At 39.2% G+C, this 17913-nt stretch overlaps 1 protein-coding gene across 3 annotated transcripts in view; it reads right to left on the bottom strand.

Moving 5' to 3' along the window:
• LOC133614888 (roundabout homolog 2) overlaps nt 1-17913 on the bottom strand; it is a 398279-nt gene that overhangs the window by 115160 nt on the left and 265206 nt on the right. The gene's annotated exons all lie outside the window — the stretch shown is intronic.

Genomic DNA, 17913 nt, shown 5'->3' with positions numbered 1-17913 from the left:
CTGACTGTGGGGGGTGCTATATACTGTACCGTCACAGCATGAATGGCGCTTGCCGCACCAGCTTTCAAATTCCACATAAAAGGTGTGGGCAGCGTGTCTGAGACCCCTGGTTTATACATAGCACAAAGCAAAAAAAAAAATTTGTATGCAGTGTTATTTCATTTAAAATTTCAAAATTTTTTTGCGGCTCCCATTGTTTTCTATAATTTGTGAAACTGGTCAAAATGGCTCTTTGACTGGTAAAGGTTGCCGACCCCTGACCTAGTTCATAGTTGTTAGTTTCCTTTAATGCCAAACAAACACATACCAATCGTTGGTTAGAAGGCGATGACCAAGAAGAACGCGGAGTTGGAATATAATTACAACACTTTATGTACATATTTATATACAGATTTGAACAATTAGTTATTCACTGAAATATATTTATTAATTGTGGTTCTTACAAAAAATATATCTTACAAAATATAAAAGCTAAAATGTCTCTTAAAGCTCTGCCCCTTTAATTAGTGAATACTAAATAATTTAACTTTAGCCTACTACTACAACCATATTATTTACCAGCAACATGAAGTGAAACAGAGGCAGAGGTGTCCTGCCACAGTCAGTCAACCTCCTCCTCCTCCTCCTGCTGCTGCTGCTGAACAGGTCGCACCTGTGGTCCGGACTGTATGCCTACCTCCTCTCCAAGTCCAGCCCTTTTCGGCCGTTGAAAATATTTTTCTATACTCATCTGTGTGAAGGAGTGAACATCCAACATTAGAATTTATTACTAACGAGCAGAAGCGCTCTATGTACAGTGCCGTCTAACCTTAAGCGGCAGCAGCTCAACACATGCGGGGTTCAACGTTAAGGTTTTTTTCTACTTGCCCGACTTCTCAAATCTACCTGACCCAATATTTTTACTTGTCCTGCCTAGGTTTTTTTCTGGCTGTGTAGTGCTCATGGCTTATGTCTTACTAAAATCCTTCCTGTTGACTATTTACAACACTACACAGTATTTATTATTATTATTATTATCTATAATTACATTTAAATGGCATTGCATACATGTCAAATTAAATGCTATTTCACATTATTTGACCAGTAGCAGTTACACCCATCTGAACAGGTCAGCCACCTGTTTAAAGCCCGATCACAGTTGAAATCTTGAAATGAAGGGCCTTTAATGGCCAAAACATTAACCTGGACAACATTTTAACAGCTGGTTGGCTCAGATTTGATTATTTTCATTGCATTCACATGCTGCAGTGGACATTTTAGCTTCAGTATTAATGCAGTATCTGAAGCACCGTCTCCACGTGTGTTTATTGACAACAGGGTTATAACCTGGACACGTTAGCTCGTCGGTATGAAAACAGGTGACCGAGTCAAACAGCGGCGGTGTTAATGAAGCAGCGTCAGGCTGCTCACCGTCAGTGAAACGCTCGGTGAAATCGCGGATTAACGTTAAATATATGACGAGCCGCGAGCGATGCAGCTATGACCTATCTACCTATAACCTATATTACCCTCGTATTTTGATCCCGTCCGTCTTCGTCTTCTTCGTCTTCTTCTGGCCCACCAGGTGAATTAAGTGCTATTGGCGGAGTTACAATGCATAGTAGGCTACCGCCACCTACTGCACCGGAGTTGTAACTACAAGGTACATTCACAGACAGAGTCCCATTGCTTTTATGAGCGGTCGAGCGAGTCAAAAGCCGAAAAATCCATTTTGTGGCGGACGTAATTCTTTCGTGGCGGGCCGCCACAAATAAATGAATGTGTGGGAAACACTGAAGCCACTGGGAACTGATTTTTAATGGTTTTAACCCTTCTGAAATTGTGATAATGTTCCCCTTTAAAGAGTGAAAAAGGCGGAACCAAGCTATCCACAGGTACAGTGGTGGTCAAAAGTGTACATACACGTGTAAAGAACATCATGTCATGGCTGTCTTGAGTTTCCAATCATTTCTACAACTCTTATTTGTTTGTGATGTAGTGATTGGAGCACATACTTGTTGGTCACAAAAAACATTCATGAAGTTTGCTTCTTTTATGAATTTATTATGGCTCTACTGAAAATGTGAGGGTCAAAAGTATACATACAGAAATGTTAATATTTGCTTACATGTCCCTTGGCAAGTTTCACTGCAATAAGGCGCTTTTGGTAGTGTCGGAGGCAGATATTTACATATATCCGAATTTAAGTGTTACTTCTTTTTATTTCATAATCATATTACAAAACAGCTAGTGTTTTTCTTCCAATTGTGGTCTTTTGGTTGTCTGCAAAACTGTGTGCTTAACCTTGAATGAGGAATGTTAGAGAGAGAGAGAGATAATGGACATTTGTTTTGGCTAGAGAGACAGGACTGCCAGGGACTTAAGAGGGGAGAGGGTGTTTCGGGGGGCAGACCATATTAGCGGGGCGATTGAATGTTCTATGCTGGACTGGTCTGAATGTATATATATATATATATATGCAAAGCTTTGCAAATATATTACAAAATACCTATTCTGTCTCTGGTGGTTTTTCTACTCAGCTTTAAGTGTCGTAAAGAGCTTGGGAGCCAGGGCCGGCCCGTGGCATAGGCCGTATAGGCAAATGCTAAGGGCGCCCTCCATCAGGGGGCGCCACGCCAGTGCCACAAATGTTGGAGAAAAAAAAAAAAAAGTTTGTACTATTATTTCTAAATACAAAAAATAATCCCACGTTAATTAAAATGCAAAGTAAAGCCTATTTAATAGAAATATTATTTGTTACAACATTACGCCCCCCCCCCGCACGGTGCGCCCCCTCCCTTCCCGTATCATGACTCTTTTTGGACGTCACCACATCAAAAAATCAACACAAGATGTCAAAACGGCCAAAACTGTCAGGTGCCCAGGGAAGAAAAAAGAGAAAAGAAGAGGAGTACAAACGAGAAAAGACAGAGGTAGCAGGTAGGTAACGTTAGCCTACATGAAATTATTTGTCTGTTACAGAATGTGATAGTAGCTGGCTTTTTAGCATTAAGCTAATGTTACATGATTCGGCAATTGCTAATCAAAAAATAGCTAGTTCTGTTTTAACGTCGGGTTAATATTGTGGAGGGGGCTAAATTGTTATGGAAAATAATAATGTAACGTTAGGTAATTACAGTACTCCCACTTTACATTCCTCAGGGACATTTGTATTAGATCTTTTAAGCAGGTGTTTTTTGTTTACATTGTTATTGCCTTCTGGTTAGCTAATGTTTGCCCTGCAGGTAATAGTCACTTTTCCACCCCTTTATATATTAGGTATAGTTGTAAGTAAAAAAAAAAAAAGGTCAAAGACAAAGCTATTCCGTTTCTTGTGAGTATATACACTTCACTGCCGATGTGGGGGGGCGCCACCTAAAATCTTGCCTAGGGCGCCAGATTGGTTAGGGCCGGGCCTGTTGGGAGCGACTTGTGACTTGAATTCCCTGGGAGGAACAACTGGTCCAAACGCAACAGTAGCCATCCACGAGCTTCTGCTTGAATTTTTGACCACTCCTCTTGACAAAATTGGTGCAGTTCAGCTAAATGTGTTGCTTTTCCGACATGGACTTGTTTCTTCAGCATTGTCCACACGTTTAAGTCAGGACTTTGGGAAGGCCATTCTAAAACCTTCATTCTAGCCTGATTTAGCCATTCCTTTACCACTGTTTGGGGTCATTGTCCTGTTGGAACACCCAACTGCGCCCAAGACCCAACCTCCGGGCTGATGATTTTAGCTTGTCCTGAAGAATTTGGAGGTAATCCTCCTTTTTCATTGTGCCATTTACTCTCTGTAAAGCACCAGTTTGATTGGCAGCAAAAACAGGCCCAGAGGATAATACTACCACCACCATGCTTGACGGTAGGCATGGTGTTCCTGGGATTAAAGGCCTCACCTTTGCTCCTCCAAACATATTGCTGGGTATTGTGGCCAAACAGCTCCATTTTTGTTTCACCTGACATCACATGGACAAAGATAAGACCTTCTGGAGGAAAGTTCTGTGGTCAGATGAAACAAAAATGGAGCTGTTTGGCCACAATACCCAGCAATAATGCATACTTGCCAACCCTCCCGAATCTTCCGGGAGACTCCCGAAATTCTCCCGGGACAAATATTCTCCCGAAAATCTCCCGATTTTCAGCCATGCGGACCTGAGTGAGGACCACAGGGTGACAAGAACTAAATCATCCAGACTAGAGATAAATTGTATTATTATGTTTATCTTACCTATAAATAATTATATTTATTAATTAAAAAAAACAACTAAATACATTTTTACTATATTTTGCTACAAACATAAAAATTAATTGTATTTTTATTTGTATTTTGTCTGACTCCTTATTACATCCAGCCATAGAATTATACATTCAAATAAACATATTGGAAATAATTAATTTTATATGATCATAATAATTAATTTAAAATGACCATATTTAATTATTAAAATAATTGTTGGTTTATCAACAACTTTAGCATTTTATTCATTACATTTTGAAGCTCTCAGAAGCCAAGTTATGTTATATTCCTTAAGATTTATTTATGCAAGTTTGAAGTATCAATTATCTAAACACAGTTTTGTTTGCATATTTTCAGGATATATATATATATATATATATATATGTATAAATATATACAGGTAAAAGCCAGTAAATTAGAATATTTTGAAAAACTTGATTTATTTCAGTAATTGCATTCAAAAGGTGTAACTTGTACATTATATTTATTCATTGCACACAGACCGATGCATTCAAATGTTTATTTCATTTAATTTTGATGATTTGAAGTGGCAACAAATGAAAATCCAAAATTCCGTGTGTCACAAAATTAGAATATTACTTAAGGCTAATACAAAAAAGGGATTTTTAGAAATGTTGGCCAACTGAAAAGTATGAAAATGAAAAATATGAGCATGTACAATACTCAATACTTGGTTGGAGCTCCTTTTGCCTCAATTACTGCGTTAATGCGGCGTGGCATGGAGTCGATGAGTTTCTGGCACTGCTCAGGTGTTATGAGAGCCCAGGTTGCTCTGATAGTGGCCTTCAACTCTTCTGCGTTTTTGGGTCTGGCATTCTGCATCTTCCTTTTCACAGATTTTCTCAGGAAACAGAGTGGACCGACACCAGCAGATGACATGGCACCCCAAACCATCACCCAACCATGCAAATTTTGCATTTCCTTTGGAAATCGAGGTCCCAGAGTCTGGAGGAAGACAGGAGAGGCACAGGATCCACGTTGCCTGAAGTCTAGTGTAAAGTTTCCACCATCAGTGATGTTTTGGGGTGCCATGTCATCTGCTGGTGTCGGTCCACTCTGTTTCCTGAGATCCAGGGTCAACGCAGCCGTCTACCAGCAAGTTTTAGAGCACTTCATGCTTCCTGCTGCTGACCTGCTCTATGGAGATGGAGATTTCAAGTTCCAACAGGACTTGGCGCCTGCACACAGCGCAAAATCTACCCGTGCCTGGTTTACGGACCATGGTATTTCTGTTCTAAATTGGCCCGCCAACTCCCCTGACCTTAGCCCCATAGAAAATCTGTGGGGTATTGTGAAAAGGAAGATGCAGAATGCCAGACCCAAAAACGCAGAAGAGTTGAAGGCCACTATCAGAGCAACCTGGGCTCTCATAACACCTGAGCAGTGCCAGAAACTCATCGACTCCATGCCACGCCGCATTAACGCAGTAATTGAGGCAAAAGGAGCTCCAACCAAGTATTGAGTATTGTACATGCTCATATTTTTCATTTTCATACTTTTCAGTTGGCCAACATTTCTAAAAATCCCTTTTTTGTATTAGCCTTAAGTAATATTCTAATTTTGTGACACACGGAATTTTGGATTTTCATTTGTTGCCACTTCAAATCATCAAAATTAAATGAAATAAACATTTGAATGCATCAGTCTGTGTGCAATGAATAAATATAATGTACAAGTTACACCTTTTGAATGCAATTACTGAAATAAATCAAGTTTTTCAAAATATTCTAATTTACTGGCTTTTACCTGTATATATATGTATATGTATATGTATATGTATGTATATATATATGTTTGAAATACTTGACTTGGTGAATTCTAGCTGTCAATATACTCCTCCCCTCTTAACCACGCCCCCGCCCTCAACCACGCCCCAGTCCCACCCCCGACCACGCCCCCCACCTCCCGAAATCGGGGGTCTCAAGGTTGGCAAGTATGGCAATATGTCACTCTATCACCACGACTGTAAGTGGGATATTAACAAATATTCCACCTACCCCAGGTGCTGGGAATCAACACAGACTGTATAAAGATGGCGCTACGAAAGGAGTTGTGATACACAAGCTTCATCTATTGCACATGTATCAAACTCAAGGCCACATCATTTTATTTGGCCCTCAAAAGCCTGAAAATAACATGTATCAATAAAGTTCTGTAACTTTTCATACTAAACCTATTATTTCTTTCTATTTTGGGAGAAAAAAATGTACTCCATGTAATCGCAAATTATGTTCACCTAACATCTATATACCTACTCAGTGGCCTAGTGGTTAGAGTGTCCGCCCTGAGATGGGTAGGTTGTGAGTTCAAACCCCGGCCGAGTCATACCAAAGACTATAAGAAATGGGAGCCATTACCTCCCTGCTTGGCACTCAGCATCAAGGCTTGGAATTGGGGGTTAAATCACCAAAAATGATTCCCGGGCGCGGCACCGCTGCTGCCCACTGCTCCCCTCACCTCCCAGGGGGTGATCAAGGGGATGGGTCAAATGCAGAGGACAAATTTCACCACACCTAGTGTGTGTGTGACAACCATTGGTACTTTAACTTAACTTTGTGTTACACGTCAGTAATCTATCCATCAGTTTGTCCGATTATTATATATATTATTGCTCCAAAGCATTCACACATACGGTTTTCTACACCAAAATTCATCTATTTACTATTATATTTCTTCGGTAGGGTGGGGCGGTATAACTCGGATGGTAGAGTGGCCGTGCCAGCAACTTGAGGGTTCCAGGTTCGATCCCAGTCACTGCCGTTGTGTCCTTGGGCAAGACACTTTACCCACCTGCTCCCAGTGCCACCCACACTGGTTTAAATGTAACTTAGATATTGGGTTTCACTATGTAAAAGTGCTTTGAGTCACTAGAGAAAAAGCGCTATATAAATATACTTCACTTCACCAGATTTTGGTGCGCTCTACCTTCCACATTTTTCACCCGATTCAAACCGTTCCAACGTCAAACTGTTCAGCCTATCCGGGAATCGCGGGCTTTCCCTTGACAAATTCCAAAAATTCCCCAGATTTCCCAGAATTCCAGGTTCTCCGGGACATTTTTCCCCATTCAAAAGCAGAAAATTTATATTTTTTTAAAACTTTTTTCCGCTAAAATGTCGTAAGGGGGCACCCTTACGAAAAATTAAAAAAAAACGGACTTGCTTCAGCAGCACAATACTGGTGCTTTAGTTGTAGGAGATGTCTCAAAACGTCATCAGGAGTCCCGACAAAACCCGAAAATGACAGAAAATTAATATTTTTTGAAAACTTATTTTCGCTAAAATGTCGTAAAGGGGGACCCTTACACAAACATTCAAAAAAACCGACTTGCTTCAGCAGCACATGTCCTGTAGTTGTAGGAGATGTCTCAAAACCTAACCAGGAGCCCCGACAAAACCCGGAAATGGCAGAGAATGTATACTTTTTGAAAACTTATTTTCGCTAAAATGTCGTAAAGGGGAACCATTACACAAAAATTTCAAAAACAGACTTGCTTGTTTGTGTGACAATCATTGGTACTTTAACTTATATGCTCCCACTAGGACAAATCATGCAAAATAATAACATTGACCATCATTGCTATGCCGATGACACCCAAATCTATGTGGCGCTATCACCAAATGACTATCGCCCCATAGATCTTCTGTGCCAGTGCATTGAGCAAGTCAAACACTGGATGTGCCAAAATTTCCTACAACTAAATGAAGATAAAACTGAGATAATTGTTTTTGGTGCTAAAAAAAGAAAGGTTTAAAGTCACCCAATATCTTCAATCACTGTCCCTGAAAACCTCAAATAAAGCCAGAAATCTTGAGGTTATTTTAGGTTCTGATTTACATTTCGACAGTCACATCAAATCAGTAACAAAATGGGCCTACTATCACCTCAAAAATGTAACAAGACTTAGAGGGCTCATGTTAGCTATAGGCTAGACTATTGTAATGGTCTCCTTGCAAGTCTTCCCCCAAAAAAACTGTCCGGTAGCTAGAGCTTGTTCAGAACGCTGCTGCTAGAGTTCTAACAAAGACCAAAAAATGTGAGCACATTACACCAATTCTTAAATCCTTACATTGGCTCCCTGTACATTAGAGAATTGATTTCAAAATCCTCTGAGAGCAATCTGTTAGCGGTTCCCAGAGTCAACTCAAACCAAGGGAGAGCATCATTCAGTCACTATGAAACAAATAGCTGGAATAAACTTCCTGAAGATGTCAGACTTTCCCCAACTCTGACTACTTTTAAAACTAGACTGACAACTTTTATGTTCACCTTAGCTTTCAGCTAAATCTTTTAATCTTTTAACTTTCAACGTCCGCACTGTTTTTATTTTTATTGTCTGCATTTTAATTTTGATTTTATTTTCTTTCATTTCACTTTGTTGTCTGTGAAGCACTTTGAGTCTGCATTGTGTATGAAAAGTGCTACACAAATAAAGTTGCCTTGCCTTGCCTTAAATATTGTATAATTATGCAAAAAGATATTATCAAACATTCAAACCATTTTTTAAATAGAAATAAATACTAATAACAATGATTTCAAGTTGTGCAATGTAAAAGTAGCAATAGATTTCATGGTAAAATTCTGAAATTTGCTGTGGTTTTTACAGCATATTTCAAAAATGAAAAAAAAAAAAAACAGTACTTTTTTTACTGTAATAAACTGCGGTGCCGTTGTGGCATTTACAGTAATACACCGAAAAATCTGCAGTTGTTGATGTGCAGTAAAAAAAACAAAAAAAAAAAACTGGCAGCTCAGGTACCAAGATTTTACTATAAAATTGCAGTTCTTTTTTTTATTTATAGTAAAAAAACTAATGTAAATTTTACAGAAAAATTCTAGCAATGTGGAAGATGTGGAAGAGTAGTCAACCACAAATGTGGACACAGATGTGGAAGAGTAGTCAACCACAAATGTGGACACAGATGTGGAAGAGTAGTCAACCACAGATGTGGAAGAGTAGTCAACCGCAGATGTGGAAGAGTAGTCAACCACAGATGTGGAAGAGTAGTCAACCACAGATATGGAAGAGTAGTCAACCACCGATGTGGAAGAGTAGTCAACCACAGATGTGGAAGAGTAGTCAACTACAATTGTATAGACAGATGTGGAAGAGTAGTCAACCGCAGATGTAGAAGAGTAGTCAACCACAGATGTGGAAGAGTAGTCAACCACCGATGTGGAAGAGTAGTCAACCACAGATGTGGAGACAGATATGGAAGAGTAGTCAACCACAGATGTGGAAGAGTAGTCAACCACAATTGTGGAGACAGATGTGAAAGACTAGTCAACCACAGATGTGGAAGAGTAGTCAACCACAATTGTGGAGACAGATGTGGAAGAGTAGTCAACCACAGATGTGGAAGAGTAGTCAACCACGGATGTGGAAGAGTAGTCAACCACAGATGTGGAGACAGATGTGGAAGAGTAGTCAACCACATATGTGGAGACAGATGTGGAAGAGTAGTCAACCACAGATGTGGAGACAGATGTGGAAGAGTAGTCAACCACAGATGTGGAAGAGTAGTCAACCGCAGATGTGGAAGAGTAGTCAACCACAGATGTGGAAGAGTAGTCTACCACGGATGTGGAGACAGATGTGGAAGAGTAGTCAACCGCAGATGTGGAAGAGTAGTCTACCAGTGATGTGGAAGAGTAGTCAACCACATATGTGGAAGAATAGTCAACCACAGATGTAGAAGAGTAGTCGACCACAGATGTGGAAGAGTAGTCAACCACAGATGTGGAAGAGTAGTCTACCACAGATGTGGAAGAGCAGTCAACCACGGATGTGGAAGAGTAGTCAACCACGGATGTGGAAGAGTAGTCAACCACGGATGTGGAAGAGCAGTCAACCACAGATGTGGAAGAGTAGTCCACCACAGATGTGGAGACAGATGTGGAAGAGTAGTCAACCGCAGATGTGGAAGAGTAGTCTACCAGAGATGTGGAAGAGTAGTCTACCAGAGATGTGGAAGAGTAGTCAACCACATATGTGGAAGAGTAGTCAACCACATATGTGGAAGAGTAGTCAACCACAGATGTGGAAGAGTAGTCGACCACCGATGTGGAAGAGTAGTCTACCACAGATGTGGAAGACCAATCAACCACGGATGTGAAAGACTAGTCAACCACGGATGTGGAAGAGTAGTCAACCACAGATGTGGAGACAGATGTGGAAGAGTAGTCAACCACAGATGTGGAAGAGTAGTCAACCACAGATGTGGAAGAGTAGTCAACCACAGATGAGGAAGAGTAGTCAACCATAGATGTGAAAGAGTAGTCAACCACAGATGTGGAAGAGCAGTCTACCACGGATGTGGAAGAGTAGTCTACCACGGATGTGGAGACAGATGTGGAAGAGTAGTCAACCGCAGATGTGGAAGAGTAGTCAACCACGGATGTGGAAGAGTAGTCAACTACAGATGTGGAAGAGTAGTCTACCACATATGTGAAAGAGTAGTCCACCACAGATGTGGAGATGGATGTGGAAGAGTAGTCAACCACAGATGTGGAAGAGTAGTCAACCACAGATGTGGAAGACTAATCACCCACGGATGTGAAAGATTAGTCAACCACGGATGTGGAAGAGTAGTCAACCACAGATGTGGAGACAGTTATGGAAGAGTAGTCAACCACAGATGTGGAAGAGTAGTCAACCACAGATGTGGAGACAGATGTGGAAGAGTAGTCAACCACAGATGTGGAAGAGTAGTCAACCACAGATGTGGAGGAGTAGTCAACCACGGATGTGGAAGAGTAGTCAACCACAGATGTGGAGACAGATATGGAAGAGTAGTCAACCACAGATGTGGAAGAGTAGTCAACCACAGATGTGGAGACAGATGTGGAAGAGTAGTCAACCACAGATGTGGAAGAGTAGTCAACCACAGATGTGGAAGAGCAGTCTACCACGGATGTGGAAGAGTAGTCTACCACGGATGTGGAGACAGATGTGGAAGAGTAGTCAACCGCAGATGTGGAAGAGTAGTCAACCACGGATGTGGAAGAGTAGTCAACTACAGATGTGGAAGAGTAGTCTACCACATATGTGAAAGAGTAGTCCACCACAGATGTGGAGATGGATGTGGAAGAGTAGTCAACCACAGATGTGGAAGAGTAGTCAACCACAGATGTGGAAGACTAATCACCCACGGATGTGAAAGATTAGTCAACCACGGATGTGGAAGAGTAGTCAACCACCGATGTGGAAGAGTAGTCAACCACCGATGTGGAAGAGTAGTCAACCACCAATGTGGAAGAGTAGTCAACCACAGATGTGGAAGAGTAGTCAACCACCGATGTGGAAGAGTAGTCAACCACAGATGTGGAAGAGTAGTCAACCACAGATGAAAATGCAAAAGGACAACAGAAAGATGAATGGGCCAACACTGACACTGGCATCACCAATAAAGCCCTCACATGGTGATTGCCAACAGGCTGTGACGAGGTAGAGGAACCACACAGGAAGTAAATAAAACAATAAAAAAGCCAAAGCCGTCACGTCACACCACGTTTACTGAGGAAAAAGTAAAAGTAGATTAGTTATGTCCTAAAAGTAGCAGACTATAGTGCTGGTGTGCAATCTCTCCAAAGTGCAAGTGTTACCATGAAGAAGAAGAGTGTGCATGTCAATGAGCAGCACTCTGTTGTTGTTCCCTCCTCTGTGCTGTTAGTATCATGCCTGGTGTTGTTCCCTCCTCTGTGCTGTTAGTATCATGCCTGGTGTTGATCCCTCCTCTGTGCTGTTAGTATCATGCCTGGTGTTGATCCCTCCTCTGTGCTGTTAGTATCATGCCTGGTGTTGATCCCTCCTCTGTGCTGTTAGTATCATGCCTGGTGTTGATCCCTCCTCTGTGCTGTTAGTATCATGCCTGGTGTTGATCCCTCCTCTGTGCTGTTAGTATCATGCCTGGTGTTGATCCCTCCTCTGTGCTGTTAGTATCATGCCTGGTGTTGATCCCTCCTCTGTGCTGTTAGTATCATGCCTGGTGTTGATCCCTCCTCTGTGCTGTTAGTATCATGCCTGGTGTTGTTCCCTCCTCTGTGCTGTTAGTATCATGCCTGGTGTTGATCCCTCCTCTGTGCTGTTAGTATCATGCCTGGTGTTGATCCCTCCTCTGTGCTGTTAGTATCATGCCTGGTGTTGATCCCTCCTCTGTGCTGTTAGTATCATGCCTGGTGTTGTTCCCTCCTCTGTGCTGTTAGTATCATGCCTGGTGTTGATCCCTCCTCTGTGCTGTTAGTATCATGCCTGGTGTTGTTCCCTCCTCTGTGCTGTTAGTATCATGCCTGGTGTTGTTCCCTCCTCTGTGCTGTTAGTATCATGCCTGGTGTTGATCCCTCCTCTGTGCTGTTAGTATCATGCCTGGTGTTGATCCCTCCTCTGTGCTGTTAGTATCATGCCTGGTGTTGTTCCCTCCTCTGTGCTGTTAGTATCATGCCTGGTGTTGTTCCCTCCTCTGTGCTGTTAGTATCATGCCTGGTGTTGTTCCCTCCTCTGTGCTGTTAGTATCATGCCTGGTGTTGTTCCCTCCTCCTCCCCCCCCTGCTGTGCTGCACAGACCTAATGAGATCATGCTCTGCAGTGTTGACCTGGGCTGCGTGCAGGCAGGTTGACTTCCCTGGATGACTTCAACGGCCGCTGAAATATTGATGGGGCGTCGGGGGCATCGGCGGGGTAAATATTTTTAGTCCATGACTCGTCATCTCCATTTCCACTGTTTTTTTTTTCTTTCTCCGTGCCACACGAATGCATCTCCTCTGTTCCATTGAGCACATCGCCATGGCGCCCATGCAACTCACTGGACTCCCAAGTTTGCAGAGAAACACTGCAGAGATGCCAAGAGCCAATAAGCAGGCGATTCAATTATAAACTAGATGATTAATTGTCTATCTCCAGCCAATTAAGGATAAAAGACGACCTCCAGGTGGGGTTATGGCAGCGACACTGACTCCTCTTCCATCAAAGCCCAGCGCATTAGCATTTGCAAACAAGACGGCTTCATTACCATTACAATTATACAGCGCGCGAGCACGTAATTGCAACGGAGAGATACGGACCACCGCGGAGAGAGACGGCTCTTTGAAAGCGGGTTTTAATGCTCGGAAGAAAATTGGAATTTATAATGAATAGTCATGTGAACTAAAAGGGAAGTGAAGGTGAGGCAGGATTGTTTACGTCACACTTTTTCTGCAGGCGAGCTACTTTTCAATTGATCAAGTCGTGGGGATCTACCTCATTCATATATATCATTTATATTTACTTATTTATGAAAAATACGTTTTTGTTAACAAGTTAAAGGTGTTTAATGATAATGCAAGCATGTTTAACACATATAGTTAATATTGTTAATACATTAAAGGTGTTTAATGATAATACAAGTATGTTTAATATATATAGTTAATATTGTTAACAAGTTAAAGGTGTTTAAAGATAATGCAAGCATGTTTAACACATATAGTTAATATTGTTAACAAGTTAAAGGTGTTTAAAGATAATGCAAGCATGTTTAACACATATAGTTAATATTGTTAACAACTTAAAGGTGGCTAAAGATAAAACAAGCATGTTTAACACATATAGTTAATAAGTTAAAAGTGGTTAAAGATAATACAAGCATGTTTAATACATATAGTTAATATTGTTAACAAGTTAAAGGTGTTTAAAGATAATGCAAGCATGTTTAACACATATAGTTAATATTGTTAACAAGTTAAAGGTGTTTAATGATATGTGTTTAACACATATAGTTAATATTGTTAATAAGTTAAAAGTGGTTAAAGATAATACAAGCATGTTTAATACATATAGTTAATATTGTTAACAACTTAAAAGGTGGTTAAAGATAAAACAAGCATGTTTAACACAAATAGTTAATATTGTTAACAACTTAAAGGTGGTTAAAAATAATACAAGCATGTTTAACACAAATAGTTAATATTGTTAACAACTTAAAGGTGGCTAAAGATAAAACAAGCATGTTTAATACATATAGTTAATATTGTTAACAAGTTAAAGGTGTTTAAAGATAATGCAAGCATGTTTAACACATATAGTTAATATTGTTAACAACTTAAAGGTGGCTAAAGATAAAACAAGCATGTTTAATACATATAGTTAATATTGTTAACAAGTTAAAGGTGTTTAAAGATAATGCAAGCATGTTTAACACATATAGTTAATATTGTTAACAAGTTAAAGGTGTTTAAAGATAATGCAAGCATGCTTAACACAAATAGTTAATATTGTTAACAAGTTAAAGGTGGTTAAAGATAAAACAAGCATGTTTAACACATATAGTTAATATTGTTAACAACTTAAAAGGTGGTTAAAGATAAAACAAGCATGTTTAATACATATAGTTAATATTGTTAACAAGTTAAAGGTGTTTAAAGATAATGCAAGCATGTTTAACACATATAGTTAATATTGTTAACAAGTTAAAGGTGGTTAAAAATAATACAAGCATGTTTAACACATATAGTTAATATTGTTAACAACTTAAAGGTGGCTAAAGATAAAACAAGCATGTTTAATACATATAGTTAATATTGTTAACAAGTTAAAGGTGTTTAAAGATAATGCAAGCATGCTTAACACAAATAGTTAATATTGTTAACAAGTTAAAGGTGGTTAAAGATAAAACAAGCATGTTTAACACATATAGTTAATATTGTTAACAACTTAAAAGGTGGTTAAAGATAAAACAAGCATGTTTAATACATATAGTTAATATTGTTAACAAGTTAAAGGTGTTTAAAGATAATGCAAGCATGTTTAACACAAATAGTTAATATTGTTAACAACTTAAAGGTGGTTAAAAATAATACAAGCATGTTTAACACAAATAGTTAATATTGTTAACAACTTAAAGGTGGCTAAAGATAAAACAAGCATGTTTAATACATATGGTTAATATTGTTAACAAGTTAAAGGTGTTTAAAGATAATGCAAGCATGTTTAACACATATAGTTAATATTGTTAACAAGTTAAAGGTGGTTAAAGATAAAACAAGCATGTTTAACACAAATAGTTAATATTGTTAACAACTTAAAAGGTGGTTAAAGATAATACAAGCATGTTTAACACATATAGTTAATATTGTTAACAAGTTAAAGGTGGTTAAAGATAATACAAGCATGTTTAACACATATAGTTATTAAGTTAAAAGTGTTTAATGATAATACAAGCATGTTTAACACATATAGTTAATATTGTTAACAAGTTAAAGGTGGTTAAAGATAATACAAGCATGTTTAACACATATAGTTAATAAATAAAAAGTATTTAAAGATAATACAAGCATGTTTAACACATATAGTTAATAAGTTAAAAGTGTTTAATGATAATACAAGCATGTTTAACACATATAGTTAATATTGTTAACAAGTTAAAGGTGGTTAAAGATAATACAAGCATGTTTAACACATATAGTTAAGTTAAAAGTGTTTAAAGATAATACAAGCATGTTTAACACATATAGTTAATAAGTTAAAAGTGTTTAATGATAATACAAGCATGTTTAACACATATAGTTAATATTGTTAACAAGTAAAAGGTGGTTAAAGATAATACAAGCATGTTTAACACATATAGTTAAGTTAAAAGTGTTTAAAGATAATACAAGCATGTTTAACACATATAGTTAATAAGTTAAAAATGTTTAATGATAATACAAGCATGTTTAACACATATAGTTAATATTGTTAACAAGTTAAAGGTGGTTAAAGATAATACAAGCATGTTTAACACATATAGTTAATAAGTTAAAAGTGTTTAATGATAATACAAGCATGTTTAACACATAGTTAATATTGTTAACAAGTTAAAGGTGGTTAAAGATATACAAGCATGTTTAACACATATAGTTAATAAGTTAAAAGTGTTTAAAGATAATACAAGCATGTTTAACACATATAGATTCCTTTCTTTCATGAAGACAAGAAAATAAGTTGGTGTATTACCTGATTCTGATGACTTGCATTGATTGTAATCAGACAGTGGTGCTGATAACGTCCGCATTTTCGAATGGAGGAGAAAAAAAGTCCTCCTTTCTGTCCAATACCACATGAAAGTGGTTGGTTTTTGGCATCTTATTTGTCCAGCTTCCGTACTCCTTTGTATACACTTTACAAGAAATACATTGTCGGCAAACTCCGTAGCTTGCTAGCTTGTGCACGCCAGCTTTCTGAGACTCTTATTTTGGTAGCGCAGGCAGGATGAAGCAGAGCTTTTATTGTGCAACTGTGCAGTCGGTCTTTGGAGTTTTGACGACAGGTACGGCGCCAGAGTCTGTTGAAATAAAGTGTTTCTCGTCTTCCAGTCGGTAATTTTAATGAGCTGGCAGCAGCCAGCGTCATCTCAGAAGACCCTCGGGTGCCGTGAATGTCAATCAAGTGACGAAAGTGACGTCATAGTGAAGATTTATGATCGCTCATTTTTAGGACTATTTTTTTAATGCCTGGCTGGTGATCGACTGACACACCCGCCGAGATCGACCGGTAGATCGCGATCGACGTAATGAGCACCCCTGGTTTACGTTGACATCTCGCCACACAAAGGAGCATTGGTGCTGTTGCCATGGTGACGCAGACTCAATACAAATCCCAAAACCAGTGAAGTTGTCACGTTGTGTAAATGGTAAATAAAAAGAGAATACAACAAATCCTTTTCAACTTATATTCAATTGAATAGACTGCAAAGACAAGATATTTCATGTTCGAACTAAGAAACTTGATTTTTTTTTTTTTGCAAATAATCATTAACTTAGAATTTAATGGTAGCAACACATTGCAAAAAAGTTGCATTTTTACCACTGTGTTACATGGCCTTTCCTTTTAAACAACACTCGGGAACTGAGGAGACACATTTTTGAAGCTTTTCAGGTGGAATTCTTTCCCATTCTTGCTTGATGTACAGCTTAAGTTGTTCAACAGTCTCCAATGTTGAACAACTGCACCACACATTTTCTATGTGGACTACAGGCAGGCCAGTCTAGTACCCGCACTCTTTTACCACAAAGCCACGCTGTTGTAACATGTGGCTTGTCATTGTCTTGCTGAAATAAGCAGGGGCGTCCATGGTAACGTTGCTTGGATGGCAACATAAACCTGTATGTACCTTTCAGCATTAATGGTGCCTTCACAGATGTGTAAGTTACCCATGTCTTGGGCACTAATACACCCCCATACCATCACACATGCTGCCTTTTCCACTTTGCGCCTAGAACAATCCGGATGGTTCTTTTCCTCTTCGGTCCGGAGGACACGACGTCCACAGTTTCCAAAAACAATTTGAAATGCGGACTCGTCAGACCACAGAACACTTTTCCACTTTGCATCAGTCCATCTTAAATGAGCTGGGGCACAGCAAAGCCGGCGGCGTTTCTGGGTGTTGTTGATAAATGGCTTTCGCTTTGCATGGGAGAGTTTTAACTTGCACTTACAGATGTAGCGACCAACTGTAGTTACTGACAGTGGTTTTCTGAAGTGTTCCTGAGCTCATGTGGTGATATCCTTTACACGCGGATGTCGCTTTTTGATGCAGTACCGCCTGAGGGATCGAAGGGCCCTAATATGATTTTTCCAGATTCTCTGAACCTTTTGATATTACGGAGCGTAGATGGTGAAATCCTTAAATTCCTTGCAATAGCTTGGTTGAGAAATGTTGTTCTTA

This window comes from Nerophis lumbriciformis, linkage group LG17 (genome assembly GCF_033978685.3).
Source record: "Nerophis lumbriciformis linkage group LG17, RoL_Nlum_v2.1, whole genome shotgun sequence".
Classification (NCBI taxonomy): domain Eukaryota; kingdom Metazoa; phylum Chordata; class Actinopteri; order Syngnathiformes; family Syngnathidae; genus Nerophis; species Nerophis lumbriciformis.
This window is presented reverse-complemented; position numbering and strand designations above follow the sequence as displayed.